The 27,332-nt window shown below is 44.0% G+C and overlaps 1 long non-coding RNA gene across 1 annotated transcript; it reads right to left on the reverse strand.

Moving 5' to 3' along the window:
• Positions 1-26,809, reverse strand: LOC117088763. Its single transcript, XR_004439308.1, has 3 exons — positions 26,448-26,809; positions 1,432-1,553; positions 1-253 (listed from the first exon to the last, which is right to left on the reverse strand). It is a non-coding gene; the product is annotated as an uncharacterized LOC117088763 (long non-coding RNA).
• Between the last annotated feature and the right edge of the window lie 523 nt (positions 26,810-27,332).

Here is a 27,332-nt window from a genome sequence, read left to right on the forward strand (position 1 = left end):
TTTTGCAGCTAAAAATCATTTATTTGCCTTCAGGTTTAAGTGTCTATAACAATTGTGATAATAATAACAACTCATTTTAATGCAATAGGTAATTTATTGATGTAGTCCCATTGTGAGCCTCAGGACAACTCTGTGGAGCTAGAGATGAGGAACAAGCCTCAAGAGCCAGAGGCACCGGGGCTCTGGGAGTGCAGCCCGCTCTGCTTGACACAAGCTGGCTCTCCATCCCTCCATCCCTGCTTTGCAAGCCTAGCTGGGGAAAAGAAAAATCCAGAATTATAAGAGGTCATCCCTTAAGGGGCTAATGGCCTTATTGAAGAAACAAGCAAATCCTTAGGGAGGATTTGCAAGTACTGTAGGACTCAGATGTCAGTGTAAATGTGTGTATGTGCAAGTGTGTGATAGTATGTGTATGTGAGAGTGTGTGTGCGAGTATGTGTGTGTGAGAGTGTGTGTGTGAGACAGTGTGTGTGTGAGCATGTGAGTGAGCTTGTGAGCATGTGTGATTGTGTGAGTGTGTGCTTGTGTTATCGAGCATGTGAGTGTGTGAATGTGTGAGTGTGATGGTGTGTGAGACAATATGTGTGTGACTGTGTGTGTAAGCATGTGAGTGTGTACCTGTGTGTGTGAGTGTGTCTGTGAATGTGTGTGTGACAGTGTGAGTGTGAGTATCCATGTGCGTGTGTGAGTGTGCACGCGTGTGTGTACAAGTGGGTGGGATCAGGCCACCCTGCCGGGAAGAAACAACTCCAGCTGTTCTCTCTTTTTCTCCCGTCCTCTGTGACTTCACTCAAGATTCAAAGTCCCAGGGAAGATTCCGATGGGTTGATCTGGAGTCATGTACGCACCCAGATGGGCAGGGAAGGGGTGTGGAAACTTGATTGACAGTCCTTCAAGACTACACACAGTGGGGGAGTGTTAGGTAATTCTCCCACACAAATCCAATTACTGTTACGAAAAGAAGATGGAATTTAGTAGGAGAGGTTGAAAAATCAACAAGCATCCACTGTGCAAGACATTGTCGTGCCTGCAGATTTTTACCCCACCCTCTACAGCCCCACAAGCCAGGCAGAACAGGTGGCACTGGAGAAGTGGAAGCCGAGAGAGGGAAGTGACTGGCCCAGGTAACACACAGCATCCACCTTACTCCCATGCCACCACCTGCCCCACCTTGCTGTCTCTCAGGCTGCACAGCCTGTGTGTACCTGCTCAGGCCACCCAAGGCCTGTATGGCAAGGGAGGAGCTGAGGTGAGCCCAAGACAACAAGGGACATGCCTTACCCACCCCAGGCTGGAGGCAGAGTGGGCCATGGGGTCAAGGCAAGAAGAAGGTGTTCTTTTTAACAGCTTCCGAGCAGGGACAGGCAGTCACCTCCTCCCACCTGGAGATCATGGGCCTCCGCCCAGCGTGGTACCTGCTGTGACTCTTACTTGCTGGAAGAAGAGTCTGGAGATGAGGGCAGGGGTGACAGTGGGCTGGGGCTCCAGGTGAGCAGAGCAGGTTAGGAACGTTCCGGAACCCCGGAGAAGAGCAAAGCTGACCTTCTTCCATCCTACAAAATTATCAGCAGCCGTGAAATGTTGGCTTCCTAAGACTTGGGGAATGAACTTTCCAAAGTCCCTGCCTATCTGAAGCAAACAGCCCTGAGTCGGAACTTCTTCCTTCTCCTGGCTCCCAGGGTGGGTCAGAGGCCAAGAGGGTTCTGTTCCAATTCTAGTGCTGTCACTGACTAGCCGTAATCTTGCACTCATCTCCCTGGATCTCATTTGTACAATTGGAAGGTTGAATTAGAAAACAATTACAGTTAAAATATTAGTATTAATGAGTAACACTGCCCTAAGTGCTTGAGGCAGAGAGCAGCTACCTGTCCACCAAAAAGTTGAGCTTTTTCTGCCGTAGTGTAGAGTTCACCCTGGGAGGCAGTAACCCAGCCAGGGTCTCCATTTCCCAGACCCCTTGTGTACAGGCGCAAAACAGCAATGTTTTCTGGCTTTTGGCTACTATGAACAGTGCTGCTATGGACATTTGTGTACACGTTTTTGTTTGCACATCTATTTCCAATTCTTTTGGGTATATATCCAGGAGGGGAATTTCTAGATCTTATGGTAATTCTTTTTTTGGGGGGGAAAGGGGTTGTTTTAGTTATTTATTTGTAGTAGTCCATTTTCTTTTTTCTTTTTTTATTATACTTTAATTTCTAGGGTACATGTGCACAATGTGCAAGTTTGTTGCATATGTATACATGTGCCATGTTGGTGTGCTGCACCCGTTAACTCGTCATTTATGTTAGATATTTCTCTTAGTGCTATCCCTCCCCCGTCCCCCCACCCCACGACGGGCCCTGGTGTGTGATATTCCCCACCCTGCATCCAAGTGTTCTCATTGTTCAATTCCCACCTATGAGTGAGAACATGCGGTATCTGGTTTTCTGTTCTTGCGATAGTTTGCTCAGAATGATGGTTTCCAGCTTCATCCATGTCCCTACAAAGGACATGAATTCATCCTTTTTTTATGGCTGCATAGTATTCCATGGTGTATATGTGCCACATTTTCTTAATCCAGTCTATCATTGATGGACATTTGGGTTGGTTCCAAGTCTTTGCTATTGTGAATAGTGCCACAATAAACATACATGTGCATGTGTCTTTATAGCAGCATGATTTATACACCTTTGGGTATATACCCAGTAATGGGATGGCTGGGTCAAATGGTATTTCTAGTTTTAGATCCTTGAGGAATCGTCACACTGTCTTCCACATGGTTGAACTAGTTTACAGTCCCACCAACAGTGTAACAGTGTTCCTATTTCTCCACATCCTCTCCAGCACCTGTTGTTTCCTGACTTTTTAGTAATCATATGGTAATTCTATGTTTAACTTACTGAGGAACCACCAAGTCTGATTACCACTTTGTTCCAAGATGCATACACCTTTATCATAAGACGTTTAGAAAATGCATACACACATAACAAAACATTAAACATTTGCAAAAACAGGCAGTGGACTGAGTTTGGTCCACAAACCATAGTTTTCCTCTGGTATAGGGAATGCCTACAATATTCTTTCTCCAGATTGCCAAGTAGTAACATTTTCTAATCACCCATTTAGGAACATTCTCTAATCTGTACCTGCCCTGTTGGGGAATGCGGCAGGGTCCTGGATTTTACTGTTTAATTCTTTCAGCCAATATTTATTGAACCTCTCTTATGTGCCAGGTGCTGAGTTCTTCTGTTTTGTGAAAAACGGAAGTCCAGACTCTGCCCATAAAATTACATTCTAGGGGCCATGGCTGATGCGGGTAAGCACAAGGCTATGGCAGCCAGTAGGAGGGCGTTTAACTCCAAATGCAAAGTTCTGGTGGGTGGGAGGGTATAGACACACACAGATCAAAAGAGGTTTTCCTTAACAGATCTACTGAGTTGGGGTAACCTGTGAAATGTTATTCATCTCTGCATTCAGAGGACCCAGACCACTGCTTCTTTCTCCTTCCTGAGACTAGAAGCAGAGGACATTTGAATCCCAGGAGATGACAGATGTGGAATGGAGGGATTCCAAACCACCCAAATAATCACAGGGAGAAAAGCTGCCTGCTGACTAGAAACACCCTCCTTGAATTGTCAGGCAAGGGAAAAAGGTTTATTGTGTTCAGCCACTGAAATTGTTGGGACTATTTGTTACAGCATCTGGCATTACTCTAACTAATAAAGTGCTTTTTGCATATCATCTCACTGAAGTTTCTCAAAAATCATATGAAAGGGAGATTTGAATCATCCCAGTTTTACTTACAAGGAAACTGAGTCTCAGGGAAGTTAAGTGGCTTGTCCAATGTCACACAGCTAGTAAATTCAAGAGCCTGAACTCTAACCTGGAGAAGTCTATCCTCAAAGCCCATGCTTTGGACCACTCTCTGTTAACAAAGGGCTCCACTGGCTCTGATTCTGATCGATATATCACCCAGCCCTGCTGTCCAGTCCAGGCAGTGGAATCCAGGAAGAAGAAGGAGGCAGCCCTGTCCTGGGAATTGTATTAATGGGATGAGACAGGATTTCCCCAGGGCAGGGACCTGAAAGCCAGAGGCCAGGCAGAAAAGGGCAGTCATCCTGGCTTAAAGAGCCAGCTTTTCCAGGGGTTTGGAGACTGCTGTCTGCAGACCTGGGCAGAGTCACACACCCCAGATCCCAAACTCTTCCTTTACAGGCTGTGGGAGAGAGATGGCAGGCAAGTTCCGAGCAGGAGGACTCCCAAGGTACCTTCTCAGTTCCTGCTCCCTTGAAAATGTTTTTCTTTGCAGGCCGGAGAGGTACCTCTCTCTTTGTAGCCAACATGTCCAAGGCTGACAGGCTAAAACTGCTTGCTTGCTTTTAAGTGTCAGGAGATGTAAATAGTTTTAGTCTTCAGTGGTTTCTGATTGAATATCCTTTTGAAGTAATGATAGCTATAATTTAAAGCAACAGTTACCATATTTTCCTTGCTGGCTGGCCTTCTTTGAAGCACTAAGTATAAATCTGCTTAAAATCTTAAAATAGCTGTAGCTCTGTCTCAATATTCTACCAGGAGCCAGAGAGATTCGGCCTCTAATTGCCATCATCTGTAACTAATATCAGCAGCACAGCGGGCTTGTGACAAGGTGGCTGGGAGAATTGCTCTGACATGGACAGGAAGGTGGAGGCAGAGACATGGTCTCCCTTTGGGGATCTTGGCTTTGGTTGGAGTTCGGAAGAAACCCGTTCTGAAATTAGGACCAAATGGGCTCTGGCTGTTGGAGATTTTTCAGGATGATTTTTTCCACCCCCAGCCCCCTGCCCTTCTGGGAGCCTGGGATGGAAATGAGGGGGCCTCCTTGCAAAATCAAACTCAGAAAGCTCAAGGATTGGTGATGACCTGATTCTAGCCAACAGGATTCCCAGGGACCACATTTATGCCTCGGATAAAGCATTTTGAGAAAGAACGAGGGCCGTGGAGATTCCAGTGCGGATGATCACCAACAGGAAATAATGCACAACCATTTCTGCTACACATTGGCAAATGCATTTGAAATTCGGTTTAAATTTTGAATGGGTTGCCTCTTCATTCATTTAAAAATATTAATTCACTTGACAAATACTTATTGCATCTCTATGTGCCAGGCATTGCACAAAACAGTCAGCAATCCTGTTTATGATAAGCACGATATAGACGAGATGGAAGATGGCAAATGCCAGGGAGTAAAATCATACTGGGAAGTAGCAGGAAGTACTGAGGTTCGGTTTTAATCAGGCTTGTCATTGAGAAGGCGGCATTAAAGTGTGGCATTAAATGGCATTTATACAATCCCACTTCTGTATAAACTTTTAATTATATAGTAATATGTATATATTTAGGCATTCTAAACAATTCTTGTGGGAAACATTCAGAACAGTTGACAATGTTTATCTTCGAGTACCAGGACTATTTGTGATTTTAATGTTCTTATGTGTGTATGCATTTTCTAGATGTCTTATGATAAAGGTGTATGCATCCCAGAATGAAATGGTAATAGGACTTGGTGGTTCCTCAGTAAGTTAAACATAGAATTACCATATGATCCAGCAATTACACTCCTGGATATATCCAAAGAGAATTGAAAATAGATGTGCAAACAAAAACATGTACATAAATGTCCATACCAGTGCTGTTCATATAGCCAAAAGCTAGAAACAATAAAAATGTCCGATAATGGATGAATCAATGATTTGTGGTATATTCATACAATGAAATATTATTTAGCCATAAAAAGGAGTGGAGTCCTGATTGTGCTACAACACAGAAGAATCTTGAAAATATTAGGCTAAGAGAAAGAAAGTAGACACAAAATGTTACATATTGTGTGATTCTGTTTCTACAAAATGTCCAGAATAGGCAAGTCCATAGAGACAAAAAGCAGATGAACAGTTGCCTAGGCTGAGGGTGGGAGTTAGGGGAGGAGGGAATGGGGTATGGGATTTCCTTTAGGGGTGATGAAAATATTCTGGAACTCAGGTAGTGGTGATGGCTGTATGACATCGTGAATGTGAATGTAGGTATCACTGAATGATAGACTTGAATGAGAGATGATGGTTATAATGGCACATTTTCTGTTATATATATTTTATTACAATAAAGAAGTGCTCGTTTGAGGAGTTATTGAGAAGACTTGGTGACTGTAGATGGCAGGTAACAGTTGCCCGCGAGGTCTTTGCCGAGCAACCAAGTGTCAGGTGCAGGGAGACTTGGCAGAGGCCCCATTAGAAACATTCATGACTCCATTGAACCAGTATTTACCAACCACCTCCTTGATGTCATGCAGGGAGGCCACAGCTGTGGGCACCCATAGGCCTGCTCTGCTGTGATTCCAGTGGGGAGCTCTCCTGGGGACCAAGAAAGCACCCCATGTGGACAGAGATGTGGAGTGGGAGTGAAGCTATGTGGGGCTGAGCTGTGGACTTGGCAGCTTCCACCCTAGCCCTGACATGCTTGTCTTAGCTGAGAACACGTGTCTTAGATGAGCCCAGACAGACATGCTGGGAGGCCACACCAAGTGTACAATGGGAGCCAGTGGGAAGAGAGCTGGGTGGCTGTGGAGCCCATTCAGGCATGGGTCTCCAACCTCCTGACCACACGATCATGGCCTGTTAGGAACTGGGCCACACAGCAGGAGTGAGCAGTGGGTGAGAGAGCAAAGCTTCCTCTGTATTTACAGCTGCTCCTGATCACTCACATTACCACCTGCACTCCGCCTCTTGTCAGATCAGCAGGCATTAGATTCTCGTAGGAGCGTGAACCCTATTGTGAACTGTGCATGCTAGGGATCTAGGTTTCTTGCTCCTTATGAGAATCTAATGCCTGATGATCTGTCACTGTCTCCCATCACACCCAGATGGGACTATCTATTTGCAGGAAAACAAGCTCAGGGCGCCCGCTGATTCTACATCATGGTGAGTTGTATAATTATTTCATTACATATTACAAGGTAATCATAATAGAAATAAAGTACACAATAAAGGTAATGCACTCGAATCTTCCTGAAACCATCCCCCCACCCCAGTCTCTAGAATAATTATCTTCCACAAAACTGGTCCCTGGTGTCAAAAAGGTGGGGACCACAGCATTAAGGGATTAATGTTTTCCCCAGGTGGGATTTGCAGAGAGGGCAACCTGGACATCAGTAGTTAAGAAAGAGCCCATGTCCCTAAATCCAGGGCAATCCAGTCTTCCTTAGAAGACGTTTCCAGGCTTTTTCGCATGGTGGCAATCAAGATGTGTTTTTACATGCAGAGGGAAGGGAGAAGATGGACCATTTCCTCTCCCCCAGTGCATGTGGCCAAGCCCTCTTTTGATATCTGCCTCCTTGCTCTCACCTCCGCAAGAGCCCAGACACCAGCCCCTGTGACTCTGCCTCCTCTGTGCACCCTGGGACTTCGCCTGTGCTCCTGGCCCATGAGAGCTTTCCGGGTCCTACTTATTTCATGCTGAGTCCGGCCAAGATACAATAGAGCGAGGCTCCCAGCAAGCTGAGAGCCCTTGGCCCATTCCCATGCTGTCAGGACTCCTAGAAGGCCATGGCACAGAATTCCTTTATGCAGGGGCAAAGCACTCAGCTCCAATGAGAAAAGACAAAGGTTTGTCCCCGTCTGGGTTCCACAGATGTGGGCAGGTGCTGGACCCAGTGGGGGTCTGAAGCCCACTCTGGCCCCAAGAGAAGTCTCCCTGTCCTGGGACGTAGCTGGATGAAGCTGTCCCACCACACCAGGGGTGCTCTGGTGTTGGCCTGTCCCCAGCCAGTGCCTCTCCACACTGGCTTCTGTGTACGTGCTCTGTGCCCCAGCCAAACCCAACTCCACACTGTCCTGGAACAGCCCCTGCCCTTTCCTAGCCCCTGGACCGTGTACTTCCAGTTCCCTCCTCCTAGCATGCCCTCCCCCGAAGTGCCACCTGTTGAAATCCTAGCTGCTTCTCGTCTCATCTCAAATGCCACCTCCCCATGCGCTCTTCCTCCCTCCCAGTGTGCTCTTGCCCCTGCGCCCCATCCAGAGCACCTCTTACGGATGCCCCAGCACTCTGCCAAGTACAGACTTCATTTATGCTATTCTTGGGCCATAAACGAATCCCACAGAGCCCTGTGGGTTAGCGTATAGCTTTAAAGTTGGACGGCCTAGGGTTTAAGTCTGGACCTCAACTTAGGCAAATCAAATCACTTTCCCTCTCTGCCTGCCAGTTTTCCCATCTGTAAAATGCTGCTGATGATAATCATGATACCAGCCTACAACACAGGCTTCTTCTGAGGAGTAAATGAGATGATGTGTGCAGAGTGGAGCCAGGACTAGGGTGAGGCAAGCGAGGTGCCTAAAGTGCAAAATATAAGGATGTCCTCCATGAAAGCACCATCTGAAGGCGCTTGGCCACCTGAGGGCACATGAGGATGCCCTCCCCCAAAAGCATCCTGGGGAGAGAGTGCAGAGCGCCTTCTGAAATTTTGCATCTCAGGTGCCTCACTTGATGCGTTTGGGTAGCAATTTCATGACAGTGTTGATAGCTAGAGATGGAGAATGTTGCCATATTCCACCACAGTGCCATATTGCACGGCAGAGGCAGCAGGTATGGGCAGGACTATTATAAGGCCACGGTGCAGAATGCATTTATGCAGGGACCAAGTGTTCAGCTTCTGGTGCCGTATTTCCAACCTCAAATCCTCCTGCCACCGCTCATGATATATGTGACCTTGGGCAAGTCACGTAGCCTCTCTGTGCCTCAGTTTCTTGATCTTCCAAATGGGAATAATATTATCAGAATTAGAATTAAGCAAGTACCTGGACTGGAGCCCATGAGTGACAGAAGCACATATGTGCATTGAGAAATCTTTCTATTTGCAGGGAGTAGGATGAATTATAGAGAAATAAAGGCAGGAGGGTGCCTGGGGGCAAGAGGCTGGGTTAGTCATAGGGAGAAGGAACAGGGTAGGAAGTGTTGAAAGACATAACGGAGATAAGATCTAATGAACTTGGCAATTGATTAGATGGAGAGGCCAAGGCAGTGCAGGGATGTGGTGGGGTGGGGGCTAGGAGGGGTGAGTAGGGGATTAATAGGTAGGGGAGAGAAGAACCTAGGGGAAAAATGGCGATGTTATCAGAGAGCCACATTCTGTAATAAAATTGGGCTAGGCATGTTGAGTTTGAGGGACCGTGGGAATTGAGGCTGAAATCCTGGAAATAAGAGGGTGTGACTCTAGTTAAAGGTAATTGGTGTAAACTTGCCTGTCACCTTTAAAATAGGTTTCTGATTTGTACATCCTGAGGTCTTGGAACTGGTTATTAAAATGCAACCTCATATTTTGCACAGCTGCCTAATCCTAAAGATGAGGTAAAGAATTGTGGTTTCCTCTCTTACAAGTAAAGGCAGTGCTTCCCAAAATATATTCTACAGTTGGGTGTTCTAGGAAAAGAAGATTTTGTGGCCAGATAAGTTTGGGAAGCATTCAGTGAAACACAAGTAAATATGTTGCTTTAAGGCAGGACTTATCAGGGCCATGCATATGCTAATGTATTTTGTGCACTCGGGAGGAACCTGGCATGTAATATTTCTCCAACTTTCCTTCTGGAAGAACTATTTATTCATTTGTCAAGGTACTCATTCCTGAAAGCTAAGCTGTTTGGATTTAGGGTGGGGTGTGGGGGAGGGCTCCAGGTCTTCAGATCTTGGAGTGGAGTTTCACAGACATGAATGTGCATGTCTTAAGGTGGAGTCTAAGGCCCTGCGTTTCTGAGTTTCCAGGTGATGTGGATGATGCTGGTGCACAGATCACACTTTGAGAAGGACAGTCTTAGAGCACTGACTCAATTGGCCAATGACTGCTCAGGCCAGAGTGGGAAGATACAGCCCATTATGAGTGGCGTCCCATCCCTCTTATTCCATTCCCAAGACTTGAATCTTAGTTACTCACAGGTCACAATTGCCTTCCTTTATGGAGCATGGGGGAGTCAGGGAGCAATGGAAATCCAGAAAGGTTCCAGCTGGGCGCAGTGGCTTGTGCCTGTAATCCCAGCACATTGGGAGCCTGAGGAAGGCCGATTACCTGAGGTCAGGAGTTTGAGACCAGTCTGGCTAACATGGTGAAACCCTGTCTTTACTAAAAATACAAAAATTAGCCAAGCATGGTGGCGGGTGCCTGTAACCCCAGCTACTTGGGAGGCAGAGGCAGGAAAATTGCTTGAACCCAGGAGGCAGAGGTTGCAGTGAACTGAGACTGTGCCATTGCACTCCAGGCTGGGAGACAAGAGTGAGACTCTGTCTCAAAAAAAAAAAAGAAAAAAAAAAGTTTCCAAAGGGGAGGGAGAAGACAGACCCAAGCAACAAACTAACCAAATATTTTGTTTATATTTTATTTTATTTTATTTTATTTTGAGACAGGGTCTCACTCTGCCTGTCACTCAGGCTGGAGTGAAGTGTCACCATCATAGCTCGCCACAACTTTGACCTCCCAGGCTCAAGTGATCCTCCTGCCTCAGCCTCCTGAGTAGCTGGGACTACAGGCGTGTGCCACCATGCCAGGGTAATTTTTTAAAAAATTGTTTATTGTAAAGACGGAGTCTTGCTATGGTGCCCAGGCGAGTCTTGAACTCCTGGGCTCAAGGGATCCTCCTGCCTCAGCCTCCCAAAATGCTGGGATTATAGGCGTGAGGCATTGTGCTGGTCTCAACGGACCAAATCTGAATGAGCAGCCTCTGAAATGACATGCTGACTGCCCACCTGTCTGTAGATGGATTCATGGCTGTGGGCAGATGTGAGTGTGGCACTAGGCTGATATCGAGCTCAATTCTGGAAATGATGCAAAGGTTCTACCTGGGGGAGGGGTGAGTGTGTGTAATACTTCTTTCAAAATGCAAAAATCATCTTAATCAGGTTTAACAGCCCTCCCGTCCCTTACTTAGAATGGAATGTGGGGCCCAGGCTCTGCTTTCTTCCAACATGGGGAAGCGGGGCAATGAAAATAAACTTTGCTTTTACTGTGGCTGAGAAGCAAAGGGGGAAATCTGCATCTCAACCAGGGGATGCTGTGTGCCAGCAGCTGTCTTTGCACATGATGGGGTCTTTTGTAGGATGAAGGCTTCTGGGGACTTGTGGAAGACCCACACCAGAGGACACCCTCCCATCCAAGCTGCACTTTTGAGCTTTTGAAAGACCTTCTGCCAAAGGACCTGACTTTTTTTTTTTTTTTTTTGAGACTGGGTCTCACTCTGTTGCCTAAGGTGGACAGTGCAAGGCAGTGGTGTAATCATAGCTCACTGTAGCCTCGAACTCCTGGCCTCAAGCAGTCCTCCTGCCATGGCATCTCAAAGTGCTAGGATTGCAGGTATGAGCCACAACCTCTGGCCCACACCCAACTTTTTAAGATTATAGATTTGGTGTCAGACAGCACTATATTTGGATCCTAAATCTGCTATTTGCTGACTCTGTGACCTTCGGCAAGCCTCATAACCTCTCTGAATCTCATCTACAGCAAAATGGGGATGATAATAGCTGCTTCCCACACCCATGGCATGGTTGTAAGGGTGAGATGAGAGAATGCATATAAAGTATAGGAACATAGTAGGTGTTCAATTAATGGCAGATTTCTTTTGTTTGTTTTCTTTGTTTTTTTTTTTTTTTTTTGGTCTTATCCAAGAATTTAATGAGTAAGAACTAAGGTGCTTACTCAGACACATTTGTTTTGTCAACCTGAGCACTTTCTGGTACTTCAAACATCCAGAGCAGAGCTTTTGTGGGCGTCTCAGAACACCCTGAGGGGGAAGGGAGGGCAATTTCCAGAGACTGAGACATGTCCAGGGCTGCACAGCCAGTGGTCACTGGGACAATACTAAATTATAGGTTGACATCCCGGGAGTCCTGAGTGTAAGGAAAGTGATTCCTTAATGAACAGCCCCTTGGGGACAAAACTCCTTTAGATCCAGCATGTTAGGGCATGAAAAAGGGAAACTTTCCATATCTTGATATGCGGTGGCCTCTTGTGGGCCCCTGGGCCTGTCATGCTGTCTGGCTCTACCTAACAGACGGTTAGGAGGGTCAACCCTAAGAAGCGTGGAAAATCCCTTACGTGTGGTTTTCTACCCTTTCTCCCTGGGGGACTGTAGCTCGGCATCTCGCAAGAAGGTGTTTGCCCTCCTCCTTTCTGTAATCCTCCGTCCAAGTGGGAGAAGGGTCTGGTAACCAGACGTGAACACGTAGGGAAGGACTGGCTGAGAACTTTCATACTAAATGATATGATAGTAACTATTTTTTAAAAAATTGAGGCAGGATCTTGCTCTGTTGCCCAGGCTGGAGTGCAGTGGCATGATCATGGCTCACAGCAGCCTCAGCCTCCTGGGCTCAAGCAATCCTCTCACCTCAGCCTCCTGAGTAGCTGAGATTACAGATGTGCACCACCATGCCTGGTTAATTTTTTTTTTTTTATTATGTGTAGAGATGAGGTCTTGCTGTATTGCCCAGGCTGAGCTTGAACTCTTGGGCTCAAGCGATCCTCCAGTCTCAACCTCCCAAGGTGCTGGGATTATAGGCATGAGCCACCACACCCAACCATGGCAGTAACTATTAATGATTAATAACTGCCTTGCTGAATCTTTAATCTATCCTTCAATTCTCCCCACAGCTCCATGCTAGAAAGCAGAGTGTGGATGAGAAAGCTGAGGCCCCAGAGGAATGAAGTTACTTTATGGTTGTCACTCATAAAGCTGGGGTGTGAACTCAGCTCCATCACACTCCAAAACCCTAGCACTTTTCACCGAGCCACTGTGAGAGTCCCCTTTTCTTTGTTCTGGAGCAGAAATCCAACAGCTCAGTCCCCACTCCTCCTACCCAACTGAACCTCATCCCCCTGCAGGCTCCGCTCCCAAACTCACACATAAGCGCTTTGCCTTTACTGGCACTCCTGACATCATTCTTTTAGTATGTAACGTCATTTTGTATGACAGTCCCTATTCCCTCTGGGATTAACCTGGGCACTTTTTAAAGTCTCTTGATACATTTGCTTCTCTTGGTGACATGACTACATTGTTACTTTCACCTCTGGTGAAAGTTAGTGGCATCTGGCTTTTGGGTTTATCTCCTTTGCTTGTTGAAGGATCATTGATATGGTTTGACTGTGTCCTTACCCAAATCTCATCTTGAATTGTAGCTTCCACAGTTCTCATGTGTCATGGGAGGGACCCAGTGGGTGGTAATTAAATCATGGGGGTGGGTCTTTCCCACGCCGTTCTCGTGATACTGAATACGTCTCACGAGATCTGATGCTTTTATAAAGAGGATTTTCCCTGCACAAGGTCACATCTCTTGTCTGCCTCCATGTAAGAGGTGCCTTTCACCTTCCACTATGATTGTGAGGCCTCCCCAGCCACGTGGAACAGTGAGTCCATTAAACCTCTTTCTTTTGTAAATTGCCCAGTCTCGGGTATGTCTTTAGGAGCAGCATGAAAACGGATTAATGCAATCATTGTATTTTCCCTTCTCGTGAAAACACCTGTCCCTTCTGGTGGTTCATATAACAGGGTGGCCCCAGTGAATGCATTCTCCTGGACATTCCCGTGGAGCCGGTGGCCATCACTCCCACTGGTCCCCAAGCAGGGAGGTCCTTATACTGGTTCAGAACTAGGAAAATGCACCTCAAATTATCCCAAAGTACTCCGGAGAGAGAAGTGACTTTTTAGGACACCCTCATAAACAAAAGGTGTACTGGTTGTATAGCAGTGATGGAAGGAGTGAAAATTTAATTGTAGTAACATGTGGTAGGGATTGCTAGTTACCCAACCAACACACAATTTCCCCCTCCTCCTCAACTAAAGAACCCTAATCGTGGCTCACACCTGTAATCCCAGCAGTTTGTGAGACCGAGGTGGGCAGATCAGGAGGTCAAGAGACAGAGAAATCACATGGTGAAACCCATCTCTACTAAAAATACAAGAATTAGCTGCGCATGGTGGAATACGCCTGTAGTCCCAGCTACTTGGGAGGCTGAGGCAGGAGAATTGCTTGAACCCGGGAGGTGGAGGTTGCAGTGAGCCGAGATTGCGCCACTGCACTCCAGCCTGGTGACAGAGTGAGACGTTTAAAAATAAATAAATAAATAAATAAATAAATAAAATACTGAAGGTAGTGGTGTGACCAGCTGCAAGACTATTTTCCTCAACCTCCCTGTAGCTATGTAACTGAACTCTAGAAGATAAGATGTAAGTGAAAGTTGTTGGGAGACACTTTCAGAATGTCTCCATAAAAAAGTAACAGCTGAAGAAAGCCCTTTTTGATCTTACATCCTTTTCCTTCCTGGAGCATGAATGTGATGGTGGGAGTATCAGCAGCCATTTAGAACATGAGGTAATTAAATATGGAAATAACATACTAAGAATGGAAGAACAGCATGACAGAAGGAGTCAGGTTCCCTCGTGAGCCACAGTGACAACCTGGACTTCTTGCTTCTGGATCTTTTTTTTGCGTGGCTAGCAATAACCTATTATATATTTCTGTTATTATGAGTTTTCTATTACATAAAGTTGGATCTAATCCTTACTGATACATAACATTTAAAAGTAGCTAACATTCCCATAATGTGAAAATATGTATGCACAAGGTATTAATTGCTACATTGTTTGTAATTGCAAAACAGTGGACACAATCTAAACACCGGAGACAATCTAAACACCCACACACGTGAGATTAGTTAAGTGATTACAGTGTATTCACCCAATGGAGTTCTATGCCACTGTAAAAAAGAATAAGAATGATATCTATGGACATATGTGGGATGACTCCAGGGCATACTGTTAAGATAGGGTGCTACCTTTTGTGTAAGAAGGGAGGGGAAATAAGAAAATATTTCCTCATTTGTGCAAGAAAAAAAAAAAAAAACCAGCAGAACTAGAAGGATATGACAGAAATAATGAGATTGGTTAGTTACAGGGGTAGGTGGTAACGAGGCTGAAAGCAGAGAAGGAATGAAAAGGAAACGACCCTACTCTGCTACTCTATCTTTTCATATAGTTCTGACTCTTGGAACCCTGTTAAGATTTCATGTATTCAAAAAGAAAGGAAAAGAGACAGAGAAAGGAGGAAGGAAGGAAGCAGGAAGGAAGGAAGGAATGAAGGAAGGAAGGGAAGGAATGAAGGAAGGAAAAAAAGGAAAAAAGGAAGGAAAAGACAACAAGGAGGAACAAAAAAAATCTTAAAATGAGATGTAAGTAGAAACAAATGAAGTCAACTGTATTTCAGATGAAACACGCAACCACGTTGAAAGGAAGGTGGAGGTGGGAGGGGGACTGAACCAGTGACTGGAGCACAGTGCTTGGAATAAGGACTAAAGAACTCTGAGTTTTGTTTGTTTGTTTTTGTTTTTGTTTTGAGACAGGGTCTCCCTCTGTCATCCAGGCTGGAAGGCAGTGGCGCAGTCACCGCGTACTGCAGCCTCAACTTCCTGGGCTCGAGTCATCTTCCCACCTCAGCTTCCCAAGTACCTGGGACTACAGGCACATGCCACCACACCCAGCTAATTTTTAAAATCTTTTGTAGCGATGGGATCTCGCCATGTTGCTCTGGCAGGTCTCAAATTCCTGGGACTAATGAGTCTTAAATGCTAGATGGGAGGTTTCTATTTTGCAGATGAATAAATGATGAATTCTGAAAATACTGATTGTGTTCTGGGATTAGACAAAAAGTAAATATATTGTGCGTAGTGGGAGCCAGGTTTCTCACTGATGGGGAGAGAATTACCAATATGGGAAAGAGAAAGATCTAATGAGCTCTGCAGTGTTGAATAGGAATTGAAGGTACCAGTGGTTTTTAATGTGTATGTGTGCATATATATATATATATACACACACAAAGAGAGAGAGAGAGAGAATGTATGTATACCTGTGTATACATATATTTGTATATATGCATATGTCTCTATTTGTAATGCTTGTGTATGTTTATGTACTTGTATATATCTATATCTGTCTATCAATTGAGAGGGAAAGATGAGATGGGGCATCTGAGTGAAAGGCTTGTAGACATTCTTTTATTTAAAAATTATTATACTTTTAAGTTCTGGGTTACATGTGCAGAACATGCAGTTTTGTTACATAGGTATACACGTGCCATGATGGTTTGCTGCACCTCTCAACCTATCACCTACATTAGGTATTTTTCCAAATGTTATCCCTCCCCTAGCCCCCCACTCCCTGACAGGCCCCGGTGTGTGATGTTCCCCTCCCTGTGTCCATGTGTTCTCATTGTTCAACTCCCACTTATGAGTGAGAACAAGCAGTATTTGGTTTTCTGATCTTGTGATAGTTTGCTGAGAATGATGGTTTCCAGCTTCATCCACGTCCCTGCAAAGGACATGAACTCATCCTTTTTTATGGCTACATAGTATTTATTGGTGTATATATGCCACATTTTCTTAATCCAGTCTATCATTGATGGGCATTTGGGTTGGTTCCAAGTGTTTGCTATTGTGAATAGTGCTGCAGTAAACCTACGTGTGGATGTATCTTTATCATAGAATGATTTATAATCCTTTGGGTATATGCCCAGTCATGGGATTGCTGGGTCAAAAGGTATTTCTAGTTCTAGATCCTTTAGGAATCGCCACACTGTCTTCCACAATGGTTGAACTAATTTACACTCCAGCCAACAGTGTAAAAGTGTTCCTATTTTTCCACAACTTCTCCAGCGTCTGTTGTTTCCTGACTTTTTAATGATCACCATTCTAATTGGCATGAGATGGCATCTCATTGTGCTTTTGATTCTCATTTCTCTAATGACCAGTGATGATGAGCATTTTTTCATATTTCTATTGGCTGCATAAATGTCTTCTTTTGAGAAGTGTCTGTTCAGATCCTTTGCCCATTTTTTTTTTTTTTTGATGGGGTTGTTTGTGTCCTGAATGGTATCGCCCAGGTTTTCTTTTAGGATTTTTATGGTCCTAGGTCTTACATTTAAGTCTTTGATCCATCTTGAGTTGATTTTTGTATAAGATATAAGGAAGGGATCCAGTTTCAGTTTTCTGCATATGGCTAGCTTGTTTTCCCAACACTGTTTATTAAATAGGGAGTCTTTTCCTCATTGCTTGTGTGTGTCAGGTTTGTCAAAGATCAGATGGTTGTAGACGTGTGGTGTTATTTCTGAGCCCTCTGTTCTGTTCCATTGGTCTATATATCTGTTTTGCTACCAGTACCATGCTGTTTTGGTTACTGTAGCCTTGTAGTATAGTTTGAAGTCAGGTAGCATGATGCCTCCAGCTTTGTTCTTCTTGCCCAGGATTGTCTTGGCTATGTGGGCTCTTTTTTGGTTCCATGTGAACTTTAAAGTAGCTTTTTCCAATTCAGTGGTAGTTTGATGGGGATAGCATTGAATCTATAAATTACTTTGGGCAGTATGGCCACTTTCATGATACTGATTCTTCCTATCCATGAGCATAGAACGTTTTTCCATTTGTTTGTGTCCTCTCTTATTTCCTTGAGCAGTGGTTTGTAGTCCTCCCTGAAGAGGTCCTTCACATCCCTTTAAGCTGGATTCCTAGGTATTTTACTCTCTTAGTAGCAATTGTGAATGGGAGTTCACTCATGATTTGGTTCTCTGTTTGTCTGTTATTGGTGTATAGGAATGCTTGTGATTTTTGCACATTGATTTTGTATCCTGAGATTTTGCTGAAGTTGCTTATCAGCTTAAGGAGATTTTGGGCTGAGATGATGGGGTTTTCTAAATATACAATCATGTCACCTGCAAACAGAGACTATTTGACTTCCTCTCTTCCTATGCGAATACGCTTTATTGCTTTCTCTTGCCTGATTGCCCTGGCCAGAACTTCCAATACTATGTTGAATAGGAGTGGTGAGAGAGGATATCCTTGTCTTGTGCCAGTTTTCAAAGGGAATGCTTCTAGTTTTTGCTCATTCAGCATGATATTGGCTGTGGGTTTGTCATAAATAGCTCTTATTATTTTGAGATATGTTCCATTGATACCTAGTTTATTGAGAGTTTTTAGCATGAAGGGGTGTTGAATTTTATCGGAGGCCTTTTCTGCATCTATTGAGATAATCATGTGGTTCTTGTCATTGGTTCTGTTTATGTGATGGATTGTGTTTATTGATTTGTGTATGTTGAACCAGCCTTGCATCCCAGGGATGAAGCCGACTTGATCGTGGTGGATAAGCTTTTTGATGTGCTGCTGGATTCAGTTTGCCAGGATTTTATTGAGGATTTTGGTATTGATGTTCATCAGGGATATTGACCTGAAATTTCCTTTTGTTGTTGTGTCTCTGCCAAGTTTTGGTATCAGGGTGACGCTAGCTTCATAAAATGAATTAGTGAGGATTCCCTCTTTCTCTGTTGCTTGGGATAGTTTCAGAAGGAATAGTACCGACTCCTCTTGTACCTCTGGTAGAATTCGGCTGTGAATCTGTCTGGTCCTGGACTTTTTTTGGTTTGTAGGCTGTTAATTGCTGCCTCAATTTCAGAACTTGTTATTGGTTTATTCAGGGATTCAGCTTCTTCCTGGCTTAGACTTGGGAGGGTGTATGTGTCCAGGAATTTATCCATTTTTTCTATATTTCCTAGTGTATTTGCACAGAGGTGTTTGTAGTATTCTCTGATGGTAGTTTGTTTTTCTGTGGGGTCAGTGGTGATATCCCCTATATCTTTTTTTATTGCATCTATTTGGTTCTTCTCTCTTTTCTTCTTTATTGGTCTGGCTAGCAGTCTATCTATTTTGTTTATTTTTTTCAAAAAAACAGCTCCTGGATTCATGAATTTTTTGAAGGGTTTTTCGTGTCTCCATCTCCTTCAGTTCTGCTCTGATCTTAGTTATTTCATGTGTTCTGCTAGTTTTTGAATTTGTTTGCTGTTGCTTCTCTAGTTCTTTTATTTTTGATATTAGGGTGTCAATTTTAGATCTTTCCTGCTTTCTCTTGTGGGCATTTAGTGCTATAAACTTCCCTCTACACACTGCTTTAAATGTGTCCCAGAGATTCTGGTACATTGTGTCTTTGTTCTCATTGCTTTCAAAGAACATCTTTATTTCTGCCTTCATTTCTTTATTTACCCAGTAGTCATTCAGAAGCAGGTTGTTCAGTTTCTATGTAGTCGTAAGGTTTTGAGTGAATTTCTTAATCCTGAGTTCTACTTTGATTGCACTGTGGCCTGAGAGACTGTAATGATTTCCATTCTTTTGTGTTTGCTGAGGAGTGTTTTGCTTCAAATTATGTGGTCAATTTTAGAATAAGTGTAATGAGGTGCTGAGAAGAATGTATATTCTCTTAATTTGGGGTGGAGAGTTCTGTAGATGTCTATTAGATCCACTTGGTCCAGAGCTGAGTTCAAGTCCTGAATATCCCTGTTAATTTTCTGTCTTGTTGATCTGTGTAATATTGACAGTGAGGTGTTAAAGTCTCCCACTATTATTGTGTGGGAGTCTAAGTCTCTTTGTGGGTCTCTAAGAACTTGCTTTATTAATCTGGGTGCTCCTGTATTGGGTGCATATGTATTTAGGATAGATAGCTCTTCTTGCTGCATTGATCTCTTTACCATTATGTAACGCCCTTCTTTGTCTCTTTTGATCTTTGTTGGTTTAAAGTCTGTTTTATCAGAGATTAGGATTGCAACTCCTGCTTTTTTTCACTTTCCATTTGCTTGATGAATATTCTTCCATCCCTTTATTTTGAGCCTATGTGTGTCTTTGCACATGAGATGGGTCTCCTGAATACAGCACATTGATGGGTCGTGACTCTATCCAATTTGCAAGTCTGTGTCTTTTAATTGGGGCATCCTAGAAATTATTTTTACAATTCTTGCAGCTTTTCTGTAGATCTGAAACTATGTCAAAATAAAAAACTGTAATAAAAGAAGGAGGCTGGGCGCGGTGGCTCAAGCCTGTAATCCCAGCACTTTGGGAGGCCGAGACGGGCGGATCACGAGGTCAGGAGATCGAGACAGTTCTGGTTAACATGGTGAAACCCCGTCTCTACTAAAAAAATACAAAAAACTAGCTGGGCGAGGTGGCGGGCGCCTGTAGTCCCAGCTACTTGGGAGGCTGAGGCAGCAGAATGGCGTAAACCTGGGGGGCGGAGCTTGCAGTGAGCTGAGATCCGGCCACTGCACTCCAGCCCGGGGAACAGAGCGAGACTCTGTTTCAAAAAAATAAATAAATAAAAATAAATAAAGAAAGAAAGAAGGAAACCAAAGTGGTGGCCCATTAGACTTGGTGCTGAAACTTCAGTTACTCCTTCTGGCCCCAGTCAATGTTTTTCTTCTTCTTCTTCCTCTTCCTCCTCCTCCTCCTCCTCCTCCTCCTTCCTCCTCCTCTTCCTCTTCTTCCTCTTCTCCTTCTTCTCCTCCTTCTCCTTCTTCTTCTCCTTCTTCTTCTTCTTCTTTTCTTCTTCTTCTTCTTTTTTTTTTTTGACAGGTCTTGCTCTGTTGCCCAGGCTGGAGTGCAGAGGTGCAATCACAGCTCACTGCAGCCTCAAACTCCTGGGCTCAAGTGATCCTCCTGACTCAGCCTTTTGAATAGCTGAGACTACTAGTACATGCTACCATGCCTGGATAATTTTTAGATTTTTTCTTTTGTAGAGATGGGATCTTGCTATGTTGACCAGACTGGTTTCAAACGCCCAGCTTCAAGTCATCCTCCTGCTTCAGCCTGCCAAAGTACTGGGATTACAGGTGTGAGCCACTGCACCCAGCTGATGTTCTCCTTCTTGTCCCACAGACTTCTCCCCGTGGCTCAGTGTGGATCTACTGAGAAACTTCAGGTAAAGTCTACAGTGGGCAAATGTGTTTTCTAAACCTGTTCTCATTCATCTATGGGTAGGATCCCTGAATGGAGTGCAGGGAGAAGGAAAAGAGAAGAAGGAGGCAGTGCCCTTCATAGGAGGACCTTTTGGTTGCTGCTGGAACATGAGGTGAGGGGTTTCTGTCTGCAGTTCCTCCCCTCTTGGTAAAATTATATGTATTTTCAGCAGGACCTCCTATGCCAAAACTATGCAGCAAGAATTCACTCTTTGTGGCCACCCTTGTAAAAAATATTCACAGTCATTCGTATTGATCAGTTTCTCTCAATTTCTTCTTCTCATGTTTGTGTCTGCTTGGGGTGTATTTGTGCGTGTGTTGTGGAGTGGACTAAGGTAAGAGGACCTGGACCAGTCTTTGATTGGCATCTCTGTAGTCTTATCTTCCTCACTTGGCCCTGCTCCTTCTGTCTTCCCTAAACATGTGCAGAGAGATTTTGTTTTTCAGTATAATTTCTCCAATTTCTTTTCTTCCTGTATCTTGGATGAGGATATTTCTCTCATATGCTTCTTATATTCAGAAATGTTGCCTCTCGAGAATTTCGACAATAATTCAATGCCATGACCAAAGAAAACAAGGAACAAGCTTCTCTCTTCCTCTGCCGTTCCTCCCCTCTTGGTTTGTAAGCCTGTGTTCAGAGCTCCTGCTTTTGAAGCACAAGTGCTGATGACTTGGCAATAGTGTCAGGCAGAACTGGGTTCAAAACTTCATCTGCCCCCTTGGACCTCAGTTCTCCACCTGCAAAGTGGTCGTGATGATGGCATTGACCTCATTGAGTGGTTCTGAGGATGAAATGAGATAAGCGTGTAAGTATTTATCATTGTGCTCAACAAATGTCAGATATCAGTAGTGGCAGCCCAGTCAAGTGTGGTGACAGTGTGTAGCAGCACAAAAGATGAGTCATCGAGCAGGCCACATTGTTTTCCCGAACCCAAACTCATCTGCCCTGGAATTGCATTTAATCAGTGAGTGCATTTGTTACTTTGGAGGCCCCTCTGAGAAAGACATGGATTTATTCTGCTTGGCAAATAGCCTTCCCTCATGTCCCCACACAGTGTATAACTCAGGGCTCCCTGCCGTGGCCTGGGTGTGAGCTACAAGGCCTCCATCTTTCCCAGACATGGAACTGAATCATTGCATTGTAATTTCCCAGAGAGCATCTTCTTCCACTGCCTCCCATCAGTTGGTGTTAGGCAGAAGCAGTTTGCTAATATGGCAGGGAGACTGTGTTCTTTCTGAGGGGGAAACAGCACCAGGATTTTATAAGCTTCATGTAGATGTCTCTTCAAATATTACCATTGGGAGTCATATTTCTGTAATAATAGGGATACAGGTACAACTCCTAGAAACTGCCCAAATAAGAAAGCTCCAGAACATAATTATTTGAGGGCACAAAAGGTTCTTATTCTTTTGGGGAGGTAAAATTATATGTATTTTCAGCAGGACCTCCTATGCCAAAACTATGCAGCAAGAATTCACTCTTTGTGGCCACCCTTGTAAAAAATATTCACAGTCATTCGTATTGATCAGTTTCTCTCAATTTCTTCTTCTCATGTTTCTGTCTGCTTGGGGTGTATTTGTGCATGCACTCATGCACACTCATGTCTGCATTTTTAAACAGCATGTTTGTGTATTGGCCAATGTGGCACATCTAATAACTTTCCAGGGATAGAATTCACATATTATGCAATTCACCCATTTAATGTGCACAGTTCTACAGCATGTAGTATATTCACAGAGTTGTATAACCATCAGTACAGTCAATATTAGAACATTTTCATCACTCTAAAAAGAAACTATGTACCCATTAGCAGTCACCCTCATTTCTTCCCAGTCCCTGTGACCCTAGGCAACCACTAATCTTTTTTCTGTCTCTATGGATTTGCCTATTCTGGACATTTCACATAAACAGCATCATATAATATGTGATCTTTTGCAACTGGCTTCTTTCACTTAGCATGGTTTCAGAGTTCACTCATGCTGGAGTGTGTATTGGTGCTTCATTCCTTTTTATGGTTAAATAGCATTCCACTGGATGGCTATATCAACATTGCTTATCTGTTCATCAGTTGATAAACATATGAGTTGTTTCCATTTTTGGTTATTATTAATAATGCTGCTATAAATATTTATGTACAAGTTTTTTTATATGGACACATTTTTATTCATTTGGATATATACGTAGAAGTGGAATTTCTGGGTCATAAGGAAACTGCTTAATTTTTTTTAGTAACTGTCAAACTGCTTTTCAAAGGCATTATATTATTTTGCATTCCCATCAATATTGTATGAGGGTGACAATTTCTCCATATTCTTGCCAACGCTTATTATTTTTCATTTAAAAAATTATAGCCATCCTAGTGGGTGCAAAATAGTATCTTATTGTGGTTTTGATTTGCATTTCTCTAATGGCTAATGTTGTTGGACATCTTTTTACGTGTTTCTTGGCCATTTGTATATTATCTTTGGAGAAATGTCTATTGAGATCCTTTGCCATTTTCATATTTGTTTGTCTTTTATTTCTGGGCTGTAGTAGTTCTTTCTGCATTCAAGACATGATTCCCTTATCAGATATATAACTTGCCAATATTCCCCTTCATTCCGTTGGTTATCTTTCTACTTTCTTGGTGCCATCCTTTGCATACAAGTTTTGTATTTTGGTCTATTTCTTCCCAGGTTTCTTGTGTTTTCGGTGTCTAAGAAGGCTTTCCTTGGTCCAAGGTTACAAACATTTATATCTATATTTTCTTCTAAGGATTTTATAGTTTTAGCTCTTATCATTAAGTCTATGGTACGTTTTAAGTTAATTTTTGCACATGGTGTGAAGAAGGGATGCAACTTCATGGTTTCATATGTGGATATTCAGTTGGCTCTGTTTTTATTTTTTTAAATTTATTTTTATTTATTTATTATTTTAAGACCGAGTCTTGCTCTGCCACCCAGACTGGAGTGCAGTGGCGAGATCTCGGCTCACTGCAATCTGTCTCCCAGGCTTAAGTGATTCTCCTACCTCAGCCTCCCTAGTAGCCGGGATTATAGGTGAGTGCTACCACACCCGGCTAATTTTTGTGTTTTTAGTAAGACAGGGTTTCACCATGTTGGCTCAGCTGGTCTCAAACTCCTGACCTCCAGTGATCCGCTTGCCTCGGCCTCCCAAAGTACTGGGATTACAGGCGTGAGCCACTGCGTCTGGCCTCTCTGTTTTAAAAATAAAGAAATAGTTCCATGTCAATTGGTTAAATAGCACTGCCCTGAAATCCCCAAGTGTCCCCTCTTCTGCTCTGGCATTTCCCTGGGACCTCCTGGAGATTCCCATGACTCATAAACCAACCTGTCAATGCCAGGCACAGGATAATGTCTCAGAACCTTGTCCCTTTGGTTCTTATTGCTGGTTGGTTGCTGGTTCTGATGCAGTTGAGGCCCCAGTCACTAAATATTTCCAATGTCACATCTATGCATTGGTGTGTGTTAGGACACATTCTCAGGGTTGGAGATAGTCATAGCAATTCAGAAGTGCCCCACAACTTGTCATTAATAATCATTTATTATAGATTGTACGTTGATGGGGGCATTATTAGAGCAAAGACAAATGCCAGCTTTTCTGTAACTATCACACCAGTGAGGACTGGCACAAGAGTGTCACGCGACCTGAAATGAGCTTAGCAGTTGCACTAAAGCCTCTGGGTCAAAGATCTCAGCGAATATTCCTCTATGGTTTCTCCACAGATGAGCTTGTAGCCCACCTTTTGTTCCCATCCCCTCTGAGGAGCAGGGAGATTAGTTTTGCCTAACACGGAGTGGGCAGAGGAGAGCTGCGTGGGTTCCTCCTCTACTTCTCTTTAGGGAAGATGGCCTGATTCTTCCATTACAAAGTGACCGTTCACAATTTTGCAGGATGGAAAGGGCTTCTCTCTTTCCAGAAAGGTTAGAGAGTCAAGTCAATTTCCTTAGAAGCTTCTAGTTTGCAGATCCATCTTTCCTGGTGCCTGGGGCCTCTTATTCCCCAGCCACAGCTCACTGGGCCACTGAGAGGGACTCTGTCTGTCCCTCAGAACCAGCCCTACTTCCTCCAGCTTCTCTGTCCCTCCCCTACTGTCCCTGCTCAGTCTCCTCTGCTGCATTGTCTCAGTTCCACATTTCTGGGTAATTATATTTTTGGCAGTGGCCCTCGTGCGTGCTGTGGAACAAGCAGTTGAGTCTGTGGCCTTTTCCCAAGTGCTGTTTCCAGCAGGGCCATGCCATCCTGTTCTTCTGCTGTATTCCAGGACACAAAAGGTCAGGGGCCCGCCAGAAGAACAGAGCCTGGTGTGGAGACCTCCTGGCCTGACCATTGTGTAGGCAAAAAAAGAGCATCTTAGGAGAATCAGTGAGAGTGTACGTCAGGGTACCCCAGTCCCAGCCTTGCTGGCTGACCCCATAGTCTCAATTGTGCCTGTTTTTTGTTTGTTTTTTTCTGAGACAAGTCTTGCTTTGCTGCCTAGACTGGAGTGCAGTGGTGAGATCTCGGCTCACTGCAACCTCCACCTCCCAGGTTCAAGCTATTCTGCCTCAGCCTCCTAAGTAGCTGGGACTGCAGGCATGCACCACTATGCCCGGCTAATTTTTTTGTGTTTTAGTAGAGATGGGGTTTCACTTTGTTGCCCAGGCTGGTCTCCAACTCCTGAGCTCAGGTGATCCGCCTGCCTTGGCCTCCCAAAAGGCTAGTCGATGGTGACTTAATATTTGGGTGGGGGTCAGGAGGAGCTGCATATATATTTAGGGCACTCAGTTGTGGCAAGGAGAGGATATAGGACAATAAAAAATAGAGTGACTGCTGTTTTCAAAGCTTACTCTCAAACTGACCTCGTATAGGAAAACACAATGCCAAGTCTCTTACATGGAAAAGCTGAACAAAGGACAACTCTTACTGTCTTTTATAATTGCTAAATTTTATAATTATATATAAACAGTTACAATATTTGATAATTATTCGAATATTTTTACAAAATTATTATTTTTTATGATTGTAGTTGATCATTTTTTCTTATTTTATGAAATATTTCCAAAGTGATTTTCATAAAGACCTAAAAGACATTTTTAGGAAACATCTAACTTTATTGCTGAATTCTAAAGCAGCAATGCATTTGGTGAATATCTATTGAGTGTTTATTAATACTGGGTCCTGGGATGTACCCAGCACCAGGATAGTCTCTCGGCCCCAAGATGCACCCCTCCCCAGTTTCGGTTCAAGTGTGAATGAAGAACAGGGATGGAGGCTCAATGAAGAGAAGGGGGAATGTCAAGCTGGCTTTGGGCAAAGTATGAATCCCCTGGGAGTATACCACATCAATGCCATCCTTCTGCCCTTTGCCGCACTCCATGCCATTGGGATCTGGATTTGCCAACCATATGTGCCCAAGCTTCTTGAATCAGGGCACTGAGAGCTCTATGGTACACAGCGGCATCCCAGCAGCTACCAAGGCCACAGAGTGAATATAGGCCCTGAATTAACCATTTTATTTAAAGGTCTTTACAGAATAAACTACCTTTATAACAAGACACACAGTAAAGTATCCTGGAGTGTGATGCAAACTCTGATACGTTTAAGACAAAAAGTGAGACCAAAAAGAACCTTCCTGCCAGTGAGGGGCTACTTTGGGTCTGACCTCAGATTCTTCAGGCCAGTTCATCCACCCCTTTTCCTAGGGAAAGCTTGAGAAGGTGTGGCATCTTCCATGTCCATTTCCAATATGGGATCAGATGGAGACTGCTAGGCCTGGAGGGCTTGAGAAGGGCTGAGAGATGGTCCAACCTTGATTTCAGCCTGTGCTCAGTCCCAGCCCTGCAGACTGGCCTTTGGGAAAATGACTGATTGCTTTCCCTTCTTAACTCCTCCCAAACCTCTTCACAGATCTTCTTCCTGTAAATCTCCTGTACTGTCCTCCTTCAGTGGTTGTGTCTGCCTGATCTACTCTCCCCCACCCCTTTTTATGATAGAATCACCCCTAGTTTCTCCAAGGAATTGCCACTTCCTGTCACTCCCTCTGGCCATTATGGTTGGCCGAGTAATGAACATATGACGGAAGCTGAGCCAATCAGAAGTTTTCCTTGGGATTTCACAACTGAAACTAGGCAAGAGAAACCATTTCTTTCCCTTTGCATCAGCAACTCTCAGGCCATGGCCACTGAGTTAATGATGACTGTGTACCTGCCACCTGGAGGAGTCTGAGAGAAGATCAGCACTGGGACAGAAGCTGAAATGAATAAAGAAGTTACCAGTGCTTTCAGATCCCTGGATTGCTTCCTGCTTTACGTTCAGCACCTGCCTCATAAGGTCTTTATAAGGATTAGGTGAGTTGAAGCATGTGCTTAGCATGTAATATGTGCTCAGTAAATGTCAGATATTATTATTTTTCCACGTTTGTTTTCCTCAGCTATGTGAACTAATAAAACCAACAAATCATCCTTTTAAAAGGAAGGTTTGAATCAGGTTTCTGTCCTGGGCTCTTAGGCACCTGGTCTTTTGAAATTCCAGAGGTGTGTTTTCCTAG

The sequence above is a fragment of the Trachypithecus francoisi genome, unplaced genomic scaffold (genome assembly GCF_009764315.1).
Source record: "Trachypithecus francoisi isolate TF-2019V2 unplaced genomic scaffold, Tfra_2.0 Lachesis_group10, whole genome shotgun sequence".
Lineage (NCBI taxonomy): Eukaryota > Metazoa > Chordata > Mammalia > Primates > Cercopithecidae > Trachypithecus > Trachypithecus francoisi.